Source organism: Zea mays, chromosome 2 (genome assembly GCF_902167145.1).
Source record: "Zea mays cultivar B73 chromosome 2, Zm-B73-REFERENCE-NAM-5.0, whole genome shotgun sequence".
NCBI classification, from domain to species: domain Eukaryota; kingdom Viridiplantae; phylum Streptophyta; class Magnoliopsida; order Poales; family Poaceae; genus Zea; species Zea mays.
The window spans coordinates 183838312-183851648 of NC_050097.1; the positions used below are offsets into that span (position 1 = coordinate 183838312).

Genomic DNA, 13337 nt, shown 5'->3' on the forward strand with positions numbered 1-13337 from the left:
GAGTCTTGACGCTTCAGGTTCAAGAAAAGGAGCTTTATGATGGAAAAATGGAGTTCAGTCTGCTCAACCCTTACTGTTATTGTGCCGGCCGAGATGTGCTAGGGTCGCTGGTGGTTGAGATTTCAGATCAGGAGCTCTGGAGTCTAGACTCTGGACTGCAGCGAGCCAAAGAATTCAAATCAGTCACCGGTTTGTTTCCTAGATCGCGGACAGCGGCAACCTGCAGTCGCTTGCTTTCGTCCTTGAATTGCCAGCGTCATTGCCATCATCGCAAAGTAGTGTAGAAAGGCTGTTTGGCTTCAGGCGGTCTCCAGTAGCAGCATGTCTATCCCACTTCATATTCACTGCTAGTTTTACACTCTACTATATAAATAGTATATTTACAATGTAAAACAGTATTATGTACGTTTATATGCACACTCTTACTAGAGATGGCCTCATAGAGAAAGAACTCCAAACTTATACAACCCCTGATTTGAAAAAGTGGGGCTTAGCAGGTTTGTGCTATTGTATTTGCATGAACTTTTTGTATGATGTTTTTTGATGTAATATGTTTTAATGTAAAGTATTGTATGGTACTATGCTTTTTGTTCCATGTATGATAATGTAAAACTTTTTTTTGTGTTGTAAGATGTTATTATCATGTTGTTTTTTTGTGTTGTAAGATGTTTCTTTGTAGTTTTTTGTTTTCTATTATGCGGCTACCATGTTAGTGTGATGTACTTTATTGTTAGATGTATGATTATGTAAAGTATTGTATGGTACTATGTTTTTTGATGTAATATGTTGTAATGTACTTTTTTGTTAGATGTTTCCATGTTTTTTGTTTTGTTTTGCTCTTGATATTTTGGTGTTGCTTACTTTCATGTTTTTTGTATCGAGATTTTTGACTTTATGATTTGTTATAGTTTTGTTCCATGTATGCTTAGTTATTATGTTATGTTTTGCTCTTGATGTTTGGGTGTTGCTTACTTTCATGTTTTTTGTATGATGTTTTTTTGATGTAATATGTTGTAATGTAAAGTATTGTATGGTACTATGTTTTTTGTTCCATGTATGATTATGTTTTAGTTTGATGTTTATTTGATGTAATATGTTGTAATGTAAAGTATTGTGTATGATTATGTTTTAGTTTGTTTTTCTAGGTTCTTAAGGAATCAAGTGACGAGGAAAGGGAGCAAGCTGAAGAGATGATGAAGTACTAGGCATCACTTCCCCTGCTCCTTTGATTTTCGTTCGCATCATTGTAATGTCTATCATGTTTTTTGACTTTATGATTTGTTTTAGTTGTTTTTAATGTTATATTTTTTTTGTCTTTGCTAGGTGGAGAAAAGCCTAGGGATCATGAAGCTGAAAAGTTGAAGTGGCAAGTATCCACTTCCCTTGCAATGTACGTTATTTTCGTGTGATGTATGATCTGTTTTGTGAGTTTTTGCTTCATCATTTTTTTCTAGATTTGTGTCTGAGTAGCAAATTTTTCAGAAGTGTTTGGCCTCATGCAGACAACTACTGTTATCTGAGCACATAACAGTGTTTTCTGTGTTAGAGGTCATTTTTGTTGTTCTACATCTATTTTTGTTGAACAACAAAAAAGTACAAGACAACATGAGGATATGAGATGTGTGTCTGAGTAACAAAAACAACTTGTATTGTTTTTTTGTATATTAGGTTTTTTTCTCTATTTTTAGATAAAAAAATCTGTGTGTTTATTATGACTATTAGATCTTGATCTAGTGGATATGAGATGTGTGTGTTTTGTGTTTGCAAAACACACAGATTTTCATTAAAAAAATCTGCGTGTTTTTTCAGCTAAAAACACGCGTGTTTTTTAGGCAAAAATTGCCCATGTGTTGTATAGACAGTCCCGACGAAAGAGGGATATGTAAAGAATTTTTTTCCACGAAAGAGAGTGATGGAAGGAATAGCTACTACTATCGTTCGATCCATCTCCAGGGACGTCCGCGCATGGCCCGTCATATTTTATGTTACTGCAGATTGCTGAAAACTGTCGAATTGCATTGCGCCAGGTGTTGAGTTGGGACATCATCAACTGTCAACGCGACATGACGGTCGTGGTCGGTCTCCTCTCCCGGTGGATGATTCAGCCGCGGCGATCGAGCGTGCGCGGTACGCGGGAGGACGCTACACGCCTACACGTACGCGTGCACACGGCGAGTCGTCGCCGGCAATCGACCGTCACGCGTACGTCCCGATCCGGCTCCACTCACACGACAGCTAGCTACTACTCCGTCGGGGCCGTCACACTGCCGGCCGGGCGCGCGGCAGTGCACGATCGCCGAGATCGACCCATGTAGAGCCCAAAGTAGGAGAAAAAAATAGTAATAATGATGAAATAAATAAATATATATATATATATATTTAAGATAGTGTTTTAGGATTTTTTTGAAGCCTTTTTGTTTAGATAAAATACTAATTCAATTAATTAATTAATCAAAGTATGTTTTGCATTCATGCTGAAATTTTGAGTGTGCATCTAATTGAATTTGAAATCTTAAACTAAATTTGAGTTTGAACTTGAAACTAGAGGATAGTTTGAAACCTCAAAGAATAAATTGAGGAAAAGATTATCGCCTTCATGAACTATATATTTCTAAAACATTCTTTAGAAATATTTGAATTAAGGTAGCCCTTGATGAATATTATACTTTACTTTCTCCTAAAATAATTAGGTTATTTATATAAACCTCTAAAACTAGCCGCACCTTTAAAATATATGCTTGAGAGGAAATATATGTATGTTGCATTTGCCTAAACAAATGAATAAATAATATAAATAGAATGAATAACCTCAAGCCATGATGGAATTTATTGACTATGCATTCTAATTGAATTGAGAATTCAAATTATATTTGAATTTGTTTTGAATTAGCAAACAAAATAGAAAACAGGAAAAGGGAAAAGATGAAACCTGTTAGCTTCTTGGGCCAAATCTGCACTCCTCGGCCCAATCCCTCGCCCACCTAACTCCATGCGCCGACAGGAGGACCCCACCAGGTCAGCCACTGTCTACCCGCGCGGACTTCGTCCCAGTCACCTACAGGTGGGCCCGGATCGTCAGGACCGTCTCTTCCCCCTCGCGTGGACTCTGTTAGAACTGAACGCGGAGCTGGCGCAACAACCTCCGCACGCGCGCGATTTCCGCAGATCGAGCGCAACCAACCCCGGACCCGCCTCCTATAAGACCTATGCCTTTCCTCGGTACCCAAGCCATAGCCTCGCGTCGCCATCACGATTCCACCCACGGAGCGCTCGCGAACTTCGGTGGTGGCGAATCCGCACCTAGTCGACCGCGCCGCCGCAGGTGAAATCCACCGTGCCTGCGTCCGGTGCCGAGCAGTGGCGCGCTTGGGCTTCACGGGTCTGGTTGGGTGCTAATCGGTGCCACGACGCCCGGAATAGCTCTTCTGCGCCCCGGGAATTGCTCGCCGTACTTCTCCATCCGCCGCGGAGCCGCAACACGTCGTGGATTGGCCCCCTGCGCCGCGTAATACTCGGTATGGATCCCTGCACCGTGCTCGCCAAGTCCTCCTTTACGTGTAGCTCGGTCCAATTTGGATTTGGCGCTCGGATTCAACCGATTGGAAGCCTCGCCGGCGTGCTCCGCCGAGCGTGCGGGGCAGCGCCGCCGCATTATCCTGGGGGTTGGGGACGACCTGGCTGCCGTTGGTTTCGTAGTGAACGGCTGAGATTAGGTCCAGCGTACCCCTTCGCTCGGATAAATCCACACCGTTGATTTTGCATCGTGCGGCAGGAACTAGATCTAGGGTTAATTAAATCCGAGCCTTTGATTATGAATCCAAGGACCATCTCAGCATACCGGTTCGGGCAACCCTAAGTCTAATCCATGCCGTTCATACTATATCGTGCGGTCGAGAACTCAAGATACCCCTTCGGCCGCTCATTTACCAAAAGAACCCCTACGCTTATCAGAAAACAACCCGCCGTCCAGGGACCCTGTTCTCTGTGTCTGGGATATCTTGCGCATAGCCCCCTGCCTTCTCTGGAAATTGAGGCCCAGTCCAGTGATGTGATAAATTGAATAAATGGATTAGAAAAATAGTTTTTATTATATAAATGAGTGCTAGAATTTGAATAATTCATAGAAAATTCATATGAGCTCCAAATGACTTCATTCCAGTTCCTAAAATTTTGTAATATTATTCTCTATCACTTAGAGGCCCTGTTGAGACATGAAAACAGTAAGAAAATTAATTTCCGCTTTAATCCTATTTTAAACACATGAAACCTTTGGAAACTCATCTAAAAATCTATAACTCCTTAATCGTAACTTCGATCTTAGTATTTCTCGATCTCGCGATCTCGTAGCAACGTGTAGATCATTATTATTCAGTTTGTTCTTATGTTTGGTGTGATGTTAATTTTATCTATACCATGTTTGTTTGTATTGCTACGACTAGCACGAGGACACGTGTCATCTGAAAAGCAAGTTGGTACCTGGAATCTCAAGTGCCAGGCAAGTTGTGCCGTTGACCACTTTTTACCCAATAATGTTCTTTAATATCATTTATTCATGCATAGGTTAATTTTGATGGGACCCAATATGTTACCCTAGATTGTTTATCTCATTACCTTGTTTACCCCTGAATCACTTGGGTAGTTTGCTATTGCTTTACATGGATTTGGGATAATTATTTATCATATCTATGTTCAAGTTATTTTGTTATTCTATTTATGTTCATGTCAAGATCATTAATGTTAATTGGAACATAGAGCTTAACTTGAGAAACACGTGCCACCACAAGGGTTTATGGACGCCCTTGGCTGATTAATTATGAAAGCTAGTGGAGGACTACCTTACCTGAAAGGGGCAAGGGCAGTAGGGGAGTGGTCAGTGTAGGGAGGTCCTTGGTTGATTTTGCTGCGATGGCGGTCAGGCAAGAACCCTGCATTGGAGCTTCCTATAAACTATAGCGGGTTTTCTGAAGCTAGTGGAACTTTGTAAAGGCCTCGTATTGTTACCCTGCCTCGCCTCCTCGGTAGAGGTGTATGGGAAGTCGCGATCCCTTGGCAGATGGGTAACATGACTTGTGGGTAAAGGGTACCACCTCTGCAGAGTGTAAAACTGGTATACTAGCCGAGCTCACGGTCATGAGCAGCTCAGGACTCTCTGATGATTAAATTATGGAACTAAATTCAATTTGTCATATGCATTGCATCGCAGGTGATGTTGTTACTTTTATTCTACTACTTAATTGGGTTGGTATTTACTTATACTTAGTAATTGCTAATAAAATTTTGACCAACTTTAAAAGCAATGTTCAGCTCTAACCATCCTCTTTGGTAAGCCTTACACTTCACGTGAGCTCCCACCTTTGGCGAGTTCATGCACATTATTCCCCACAACTTGTTGAGCGATGAACGTATGTGAGCTCACTCTTGCTGTCTCACACCCCCCATAGGTCAAGAACAGGTACCACAGGATAAGGCGCATGGAGGATGTTGTGATGAATTCGTGAGAGGTCTAGGTCGTCGTCTCCCAGTCAACTTTGGGTTGCTGGACCGTTGTCTCCTTATAATATAATTATTTATTTATTTTATATAGAACTCCTATTATGTAGTAAAGATGTGACATTCGATCATGTGTCATGATTCATCATATGTGTGAGACTTAATTTCAGCACACTTAGTGATTATGTTCGCGTCCGGGCTTTGGACCCCTAAAACCCGGGTGTGACAACCCGGTCCGGCGTGTACGTGTCCCCTTGCACGCGCTGACGCGAAGAAATGAAAGTGGTGGCGATGGCGATCGATCATGTGCGCGTCTTCTGTCCATCTCCTCCGACCATGACACACATGCATGAACTGGCATGCGCACGTCCCTCCACGCGCCATTTGCAGCCGCCGCGCCGGCCGGTACGTCTACCTAGCTAGTGCGGCACGCCGGAACCAGTCGCGACCACGCTTTAGATTTGCCCGGCCAGCTAGCTGCCGGGCCTGGCCTGGCCTCCGCCTGACACGTTGGCGGACGACAAATCATATATGCCTGGTTAACGCGATGAGGACAAGCGCAAAAGAGGGGCCATAGTATATTACCGCATGGCTGTAACCCATTAGTTTCCAATGCTAACCGTCCTGAATTTTTTTATGTGTCTGTGTTCTAAGGCTTGACATTTTATTTAAACTTTTCATTAAATACCTCACCAAATAAACAACAAGAATGATGATAGGACAAAATAATAATAATAATAATAATAATAATAATAATAATAATAATAATAATAATAATAATAATAATAATAATGGTGTCTCAAAATAGTTTACCCTAAAAATTAAAGTACTATATCATTTAAAGTGTTTAGTGTACTATAAAAACAAAGTGAACTCTAACAATTAAGTCATAAATCATGTATTTTAGAAAGTAAATTACATTATTATGAAATAAAATGTTAACAATGATATAGAAGACAAGGATATGTCACTAATATTGGTGTAATATATTTAGGTCACTTTATGGTGTGTCCTATATTTTTTAAAAACTTTTGTAAAACAAGGTACTGTTAGAGCATTTTTTTATGGTAGATCTCTATATTTCAAGATACTGTTGAAGATACTCTAAGAAGAGAGATAGAAAGTTTCATTGGAGGTGAGAGGGTTTTATCTAGATAAAACTCTAGAATGTACGGTTTCATAGGTAGAAGTTGTGGTATTATTGAAAACAGTGCAATGGAACTATGCACCGGAAATAGCCTAATAAAACCAAAATAATCCTCAACCACCTCGGTGAGTATACGTAGACCAATATCTCTCGCCCATTGCGACGAATCGGGGCATATTGCCATGTTGGAATTCAACAACCATGAAATTGGGATGTATTAGGCCGTCCGCAATGATTTTCTCTAAATTTCTCCACTTATATCACAATCACTCAGCAAGATTCCCCCCCTTATCAGCTCTCCCCCCCCCAAATCATTCATCTAAATCCTAATATCCACATATAAAACTATATGTCCTTTCTATCTGTCGTACCTTCCTCCAAACATTTTTTAATCTCTTTGCTAATTATTCCATCAGAGCTTCCTCGGGCAGATTTCGACATCATATAGAGAACGTGTCACACCCGGATTTAAGGAGCAAAGCCGGGTGCATTTCATATATGCGCCAGAGAAGACAACACATATAATAACAGAGTGCATAGAGATAAATGTCATAAATATCATAAATGTACTTATTACATAGCGGAAATCTTACAAAAATAAATGATAAAATAAAGCGAACTAAATATTATTCCCTGGCACCACAAAGCTGACTGGGAGACGCCACCTAGATCAAGTCGAAAGCCTCAGTGTTAGGCGGCTCCTCTTCTACCACCTGTTCTTCTCCTGTAGGGGGTGTGAGACAGCAATGGTGAGCTCACACATGTTCATCGCTCAACAAGTTGTAGGGAATAATGTGCATGAACTCACCAAAGGTGGGAGTTCATGTGAAGTGTAAGACAAATCAATGTAATAAAGGCTGAAGCTGAGCATTGCTTTTATAAGTTGGTCAAAATTTTATTAGCAGTTACTAAGGGCCCGTTTGGCAAAGCTCCAGCTCCTGCTTCTTTAGCTCCAGATCCTGATTCTCGAGAGGAGTTGATCCTCCTAATTCTCCTAGAAAATCAGAATCATTTTTAAACCGTTTGGCAAGTAAACTGATTCTTGTCTTCTGAGAGTTGGTCGTCTGTGGCAATTGTTTGTTTTACCCTTTGCAGTTCAACTTTGTTACAAACCAATAAGTAGGATGCATATACGGAAAAAAATATGAAACAATAACATATAAAATATTCTCATCATAGTAGTGCATAAAATGGTCTCAAATGTTTAATCCATAAATTGGCTCGTTATGTTTTTGTCCATTGGCAATTGCGGGTAATTTCGATCAAACTTTAAAGGGAGGTCCATATTTGGTTGGTTGAGGAGCTGTTTTAAGGGAGGGTGGAGCAGGTTTTTTTAGATCCCACCTTTCTTCACAAAAACGACTCCCGATCTTTCGGCTCCACACGAGAATCAGTTTAAAAAATACCCGTTTGGCACGGCTCCTCCAGATCCTCGCTTAGAATCAGGAGCTGGAGCTGTGCCAAACGGGCCCTAAGTGTAAGTAAATACCAAACCTTAGTAATAATAAGTAGAAGTAATAATAAAATAATCTCAATGCAATGAAATGACGAATTGAATTTAATTCCATAAATTAATCATGTGAGTGTTCGAGCCACTCATGACCGTGAGCACGGCTAGTATACCAGTTTTACACTCTGCAGAGGTTACACATCTTTACCCACAAGTCGTGTTACCATTTGCCACGGAGTTGATCAGACCTCATACACCTCTACCAAGGAAGCGAGGCAGGGTACCACTACGAGGCCTTTACAAAGTTCCACTAGCTTCAGAAAACCCGCTACAGTTTATAGGAAGCTCTAGTGCAGGAATCCCTCGCCTGACCGCCATCGCAGCAAAATCAACCCAAGGACCTCCCTACACTCACCACTCCCCTACTTCCCTTGCCCCTTTTAGGTAAGGTAGTCATCCACTAGCTTTCCTAGTTAATCAGCCAAGGGCGTCCCATTAAACTCTTGTGGTAGCACTGTTTTCCCGGGTGATTCTCCATGTTCCCATTAACATAATGATCTTATCATGAACAGTAAACTATAAACAGATAATAAAAAGTGTAATCATGAGTAATGAATATCTCTATACCCAAATCCACATAAAGCAATAGCATGTACTACCCAAAAAATTAGTAGTAAAACCAGTGGTGAAACAAGGTATAAAGTTAGTCAAAATCTAGGGTAACCTATTGGATCCCATCAAAATTAACCTATGCAGATCGTTATGATTAACAAGAACATGACTGGGTAAAAAGGAAGTGATCAAGGGCACAACTTGCCTGAGACTTGAGATTCCAGGTACCAACTTGCTCTTCAAGTGACTCGTAACCTAGCTGCTAGTCGTAGCAATACAAACAAACATAGTATAGGCAAAATTAACATCACACCATACATAAAAACAAACTGAATAATAATAATCTACGTGTTTCTATGAGATCGCGGAATCGAGAACTACTAAGATCGGAGTTACGGTTAGGGAGCTATGATTTTATAGAAGATCTGTGTGATTAAAATATTAAACTATATTATAAATTGGTTAATATAAATCATATGAGAGATTATTCTATAAATAATTATCTCAACTTCATTCTAAGTCATTATTTGATTAAAGATCATCTAGTCAAATTATAATCCATAAATCAAAAGTTAATCCAATAGACATAGGTTAATCCAATTAACATAGGATAAATAAATGTCTACTTATGAAAGTATGAGACATGCTATAATAAATGTTCTTATTGCATATTAAATATTCATACGAGACTAACGCAACTTGAACGGATCAAATCAGAGTTAAAACGGAGGAGTTATGAATTTACTAAGGTTTTATGTACTTGATATAAGATTAATTAGGAAACAAATTTTAAAGTGGCTCTCATGTCAAATCAGTGGCACTATTTGATAAACAATAATATTATAAAATTATAGGAATTGGAATGGATTAATTTGGACTCCATATGAATTTTGTATGAATTACACAAGTTCTAGGAATTATTTTTGTGTTAAAAATCAATTTCAGACATTATTTAAATGGTTTTCCTTAGTCTCTGGACTGCGCAACAAATGCAGGAAAGTACAGGGTCTTCTGCGCAAGAATGCCTATGACTCATAAGTCCTCTGTTTTGGACTGCGGGTCAATTCCATTTAAACTAGGGGTCTCTTTTGCAAAGATGCACAACCGAAGAGGTAAGGATGGATTCTGGCCATTGGATCTCATTCCGAGGGCCACGATTAGATGACGCGGTTTACGAATCGGTGTGAGATGCTATACGTTGGATTGGGAATCGATGGCTCTGATTTAATTAAATGAAGCGATGTTATCCACCACTGATCCGGGGCGTACGTTGACAGATCAATGGCCCAGGGCTCTCCCCTAACCCCCGACATTGGGCACGGCGGTGCCCACCTCCGTTCACGGCGAAGACCACGCCGGTGAGCAAACCCAACCCAATAACAATCCCCCAACCACCCTGCCGAAGCGTGCAACGTGAGCAGAGGGACAACGCGAGCATGGGGGAAGCGTTTATACCTAGGTTTATGTCGAGTCGCGCCATGGCTCTTGAGCAGTGCGGTACGCGGCGAACCGCAAATCGACGACGAGAAATCCAAAGGTGCTGGGCCCCGATTCGCCCAGAAGCGTCGCTGGCCACCTTCACCGCGACCGGGCGAATCCAATTGAACTCTCACCTAAAGCTTTGGTTAGTCACGGCCCGAGATTCTACGGCGGCGGCGATTTCTGCCCTTAACGACGCTGGCACGGCCGAGAAAAGAAAAGGTGAGCTATGGGGCGGCGCTTGGATGGGATGCAGAGGAAAGGCCACGGTGCTTCGGTTCTTAAACCTCGCTTCGGTGGGAACGACGATTTAGTCGGAGGCGTGGACTCGGATTAGCCGGCGGCGCACATGGCGCGGCGTGAAGCTCGCGGACGGTTTTTTTGGAAGCCTTTGATCGAGGTGTCACACGCCAGTCGCCCAAGCGCGAGAGACGGAAGTGCTGACCATGTAAGGAATACGAGAGAGCTGGTGATATCCGAAGGCTACGGAAGATCCCGGCGAAACGGACCGCAGAGAAATCGCTGCGTCTGTTACGGTGGAGAAGATACTCCTGACGAAGGGGGTCCACAAACAGAGAAACGTGAGTCCGCACGCGTGGAAGGGACTTGCTGGCGAGCGGGTCCGCGTGGCGGTGACAGAAGTCGTCCGCGGCTCCCAGGAGAAGGGGCAGTGACTGGCTTGCGGGTCCCATGTGGCAGCGAGTGCGGCATCCGCGAGCAGAACGCGCGCACGGCCACTGTCCACGCGGGCCCACATGCCAGTGGAATGATGAGAGGGGCGCGCGGTGGGAGCAGCAGTCTGCGTGGGCTGGCTGGGTGCGCACATAGGTGGCCAACGCTAGAGTTTCGGCCCAGGTAGGGTATTCTCTTTTTATTTATTTATTTATTTATTTATTATTATTATTATTATTATTTTCTCTTTTTAGATGTTTTGCAACTTTCAAATTCAAATTTGATCCTGGGTCGAAATTTAAACTTCAGAATAAATTCACAATCAAAATCCGGAATGAGATGGCGTGTGACAAGCGCTTGCATGCTCTCCCCTTCGACGTTGTCGTCGCGCTGGTCGATGGACGCAAAGAAAACTGGTGTGTTAAGCCTCGCCTCGATGTTCCAGCTCAGCTAGGTCATGTCTAGGGGCTAACGAGGAGACATGAGGCGCTTGATCTGCTACGGCTCGACTTAAGTGGTGTCCAGCGGTTCGGTGCAAGGCGCTTCACTGCTTGCGCGGGAACACGAAGTTGCTTCTGCTTGGATTTAGGGGAGAGCGAATGTTGCTATAGGATAAGGGGACCGGAAGAGTGCACTATTTCATCGTATATGGGATCCTATTGCTTGGTTTGATGAGGGATCCAAGGAAGAAAATCCTTGGCTATTCAATTTTGAATAGCAAATGATTTACTCCCCTGTGGATTCCCTCTAATTCTTTTGTCACCAAACCAACCCTAAATGAGGGAAGGGGAAGGAGAGCGGCAAGATAAAACCATGATGTTGTATGGATTAGTCATATACACACACATGTGGACACTATTCATTATACATGGTTGTCGGTACCCTGGATTAGGGGTACCCCTTGCGGCTACCCTTAGCCGCACGGAGAACAGCCCCAGGAGTATCTCGTGAGCAGTTAAGGTGGTGTTCTCGGAGACAACGCCATTGGGCCCAGAAGGCACAGGACCCCTGTACGCACAATCCGGACCCCCGAAGTAAATCAGCCCGGAACCATTGGATAGGGTTCGGACCCCACCAAGTGAGCTCCGGACCACCCATAACAAGGTCCCGGGAGAGGAAGTGTCGTGACCTAGGCATGGGTCCGGTATTGACGTGTGTCCAGGCTCTATCCAGAGCGCCTCCGCTCCCCACTCGGTCGAGGGTCTAATGCTACCACATGGCTTATTATCTGTGACGTTGGCCAGCGGGCAGAGCATGGCGTAAGGGCTCTGGGCCGCACGGCCTCCACATTTATTGCGGAAAGGACACACCGCCTGTCCACCCTTCAGACAAGCGATGTGCCCTCACGACATTTATTGTGTCTTGTCCATTCCGCTGGCAGGCGGCGCCAGGGCCACCCTGCATACGGCGCACCTGTCCAGTCCGTTGCCGAAACAGTGCGCCCGTGCTGCGCGGTGCACTGTACTCATCCCTTATACAAGAAGCTTCCCCCTGCACGCCGAGGCTATATAGATCTTGGGTGTCAGGGCACAAGAAGATCGCTCCAGCAGCAAGTATTAGTAGCTACATCCGCTATGTTCCTGGGCCCACATGTAGGGGCTCAGTACTCTTGTACATGTCCCCCTTTAGCTATAAAAGGGGAGGCATGCGACATTACAACACAAGCTTAATCTTTAGGCTTAGACCCAAGTCATCCAAGACAACTCAAGCTCTCAAGCAATACAACACACAGTGGAGTAGGGTATTACGCTCCGGCGGCCCGAACCACTCTAAACTCTTGCGTGTTCTTGTGTTCATTCCTTCTTCTCGCAACAAGCAGAACGCTTAAGCCCCCTCCACATCTTAGGACTTAGGGCAGGTGCACTCCGCCACCCGGCCGGAGAATTTCCTCTCTGACATTTGGCGCGCCAGGTAGGGGCCTAGGCTTTAGGTTTTTGCTTGTTTTCTCGCTCAGATGATGGTGCAAATCGTTGAGCACCGCGCCGAGACTTCGGTGGATTTCGTGGTGGAGGAAGAAGCTGCTTCTTCCACACCACAGGTTCACAACCACCCTGTGCCGGGCACTGCTGCTGTGCACGCCGCACAGACATCCCGGACTCTGTCGAGGGCGACTCCGGGAGCATTGTCAGCAGCCAGGGAGTTGCTGTGACACCCTCCAAGCTCCACGACCTCACCAGGGGCTATGAAGCAATGGCGGGACGACATCGACCGACTGCTCGGCATGGCACATTCTACCTCGACCAGGTCGAGGCCACTGTCATCCCGGCGCCAACATGAGGCGTCGGCGTCTGTGCGCTCACCCTCAGTGAGGGCGCACAGACCAACGACCTTCGGGCAAAACTCGACCGCAGGCGTGCGGGAGAGGACGCCCAGGTCTCTTTGGAAAGGGCACGCGAGCGCCGCCAAAACATCGAGGGCCGCAACCTCGATCAAGACTTCGCTGTGGTAGCACAGCAGACACCGATGGGCACCCGGTCCCAAGCGGGT

General features: G+C 44.1%; 1 long non-coding RNA gene across 2 annotated transcripts; it reads left to right on the plus strand.

Moving 5' to 3' along the window:
- Positions 1-105: 105 nt before the first annotated feature.
- LOC118476399 (uncharacterized) lies at positions 106-2398 on the plus strand. 2 transcript variants are annotated; one of them, XR_004856392.1, is made up of 4 exons: positions 106-189; positions 1146-1246; positions 1324-1390; positions 2028-2398. It is a non-coding gene; the product is annotated as an uncharacterized lncRNA (long non-coding RNA). The 2 variants fall into 2 exon arrangements; XR_004856391.1 differs by having other exon boundaries at positions 1146-1198.
- The last annotated feature ends 10939 nt before the right edge of the window (positions 2399-13337 follow it).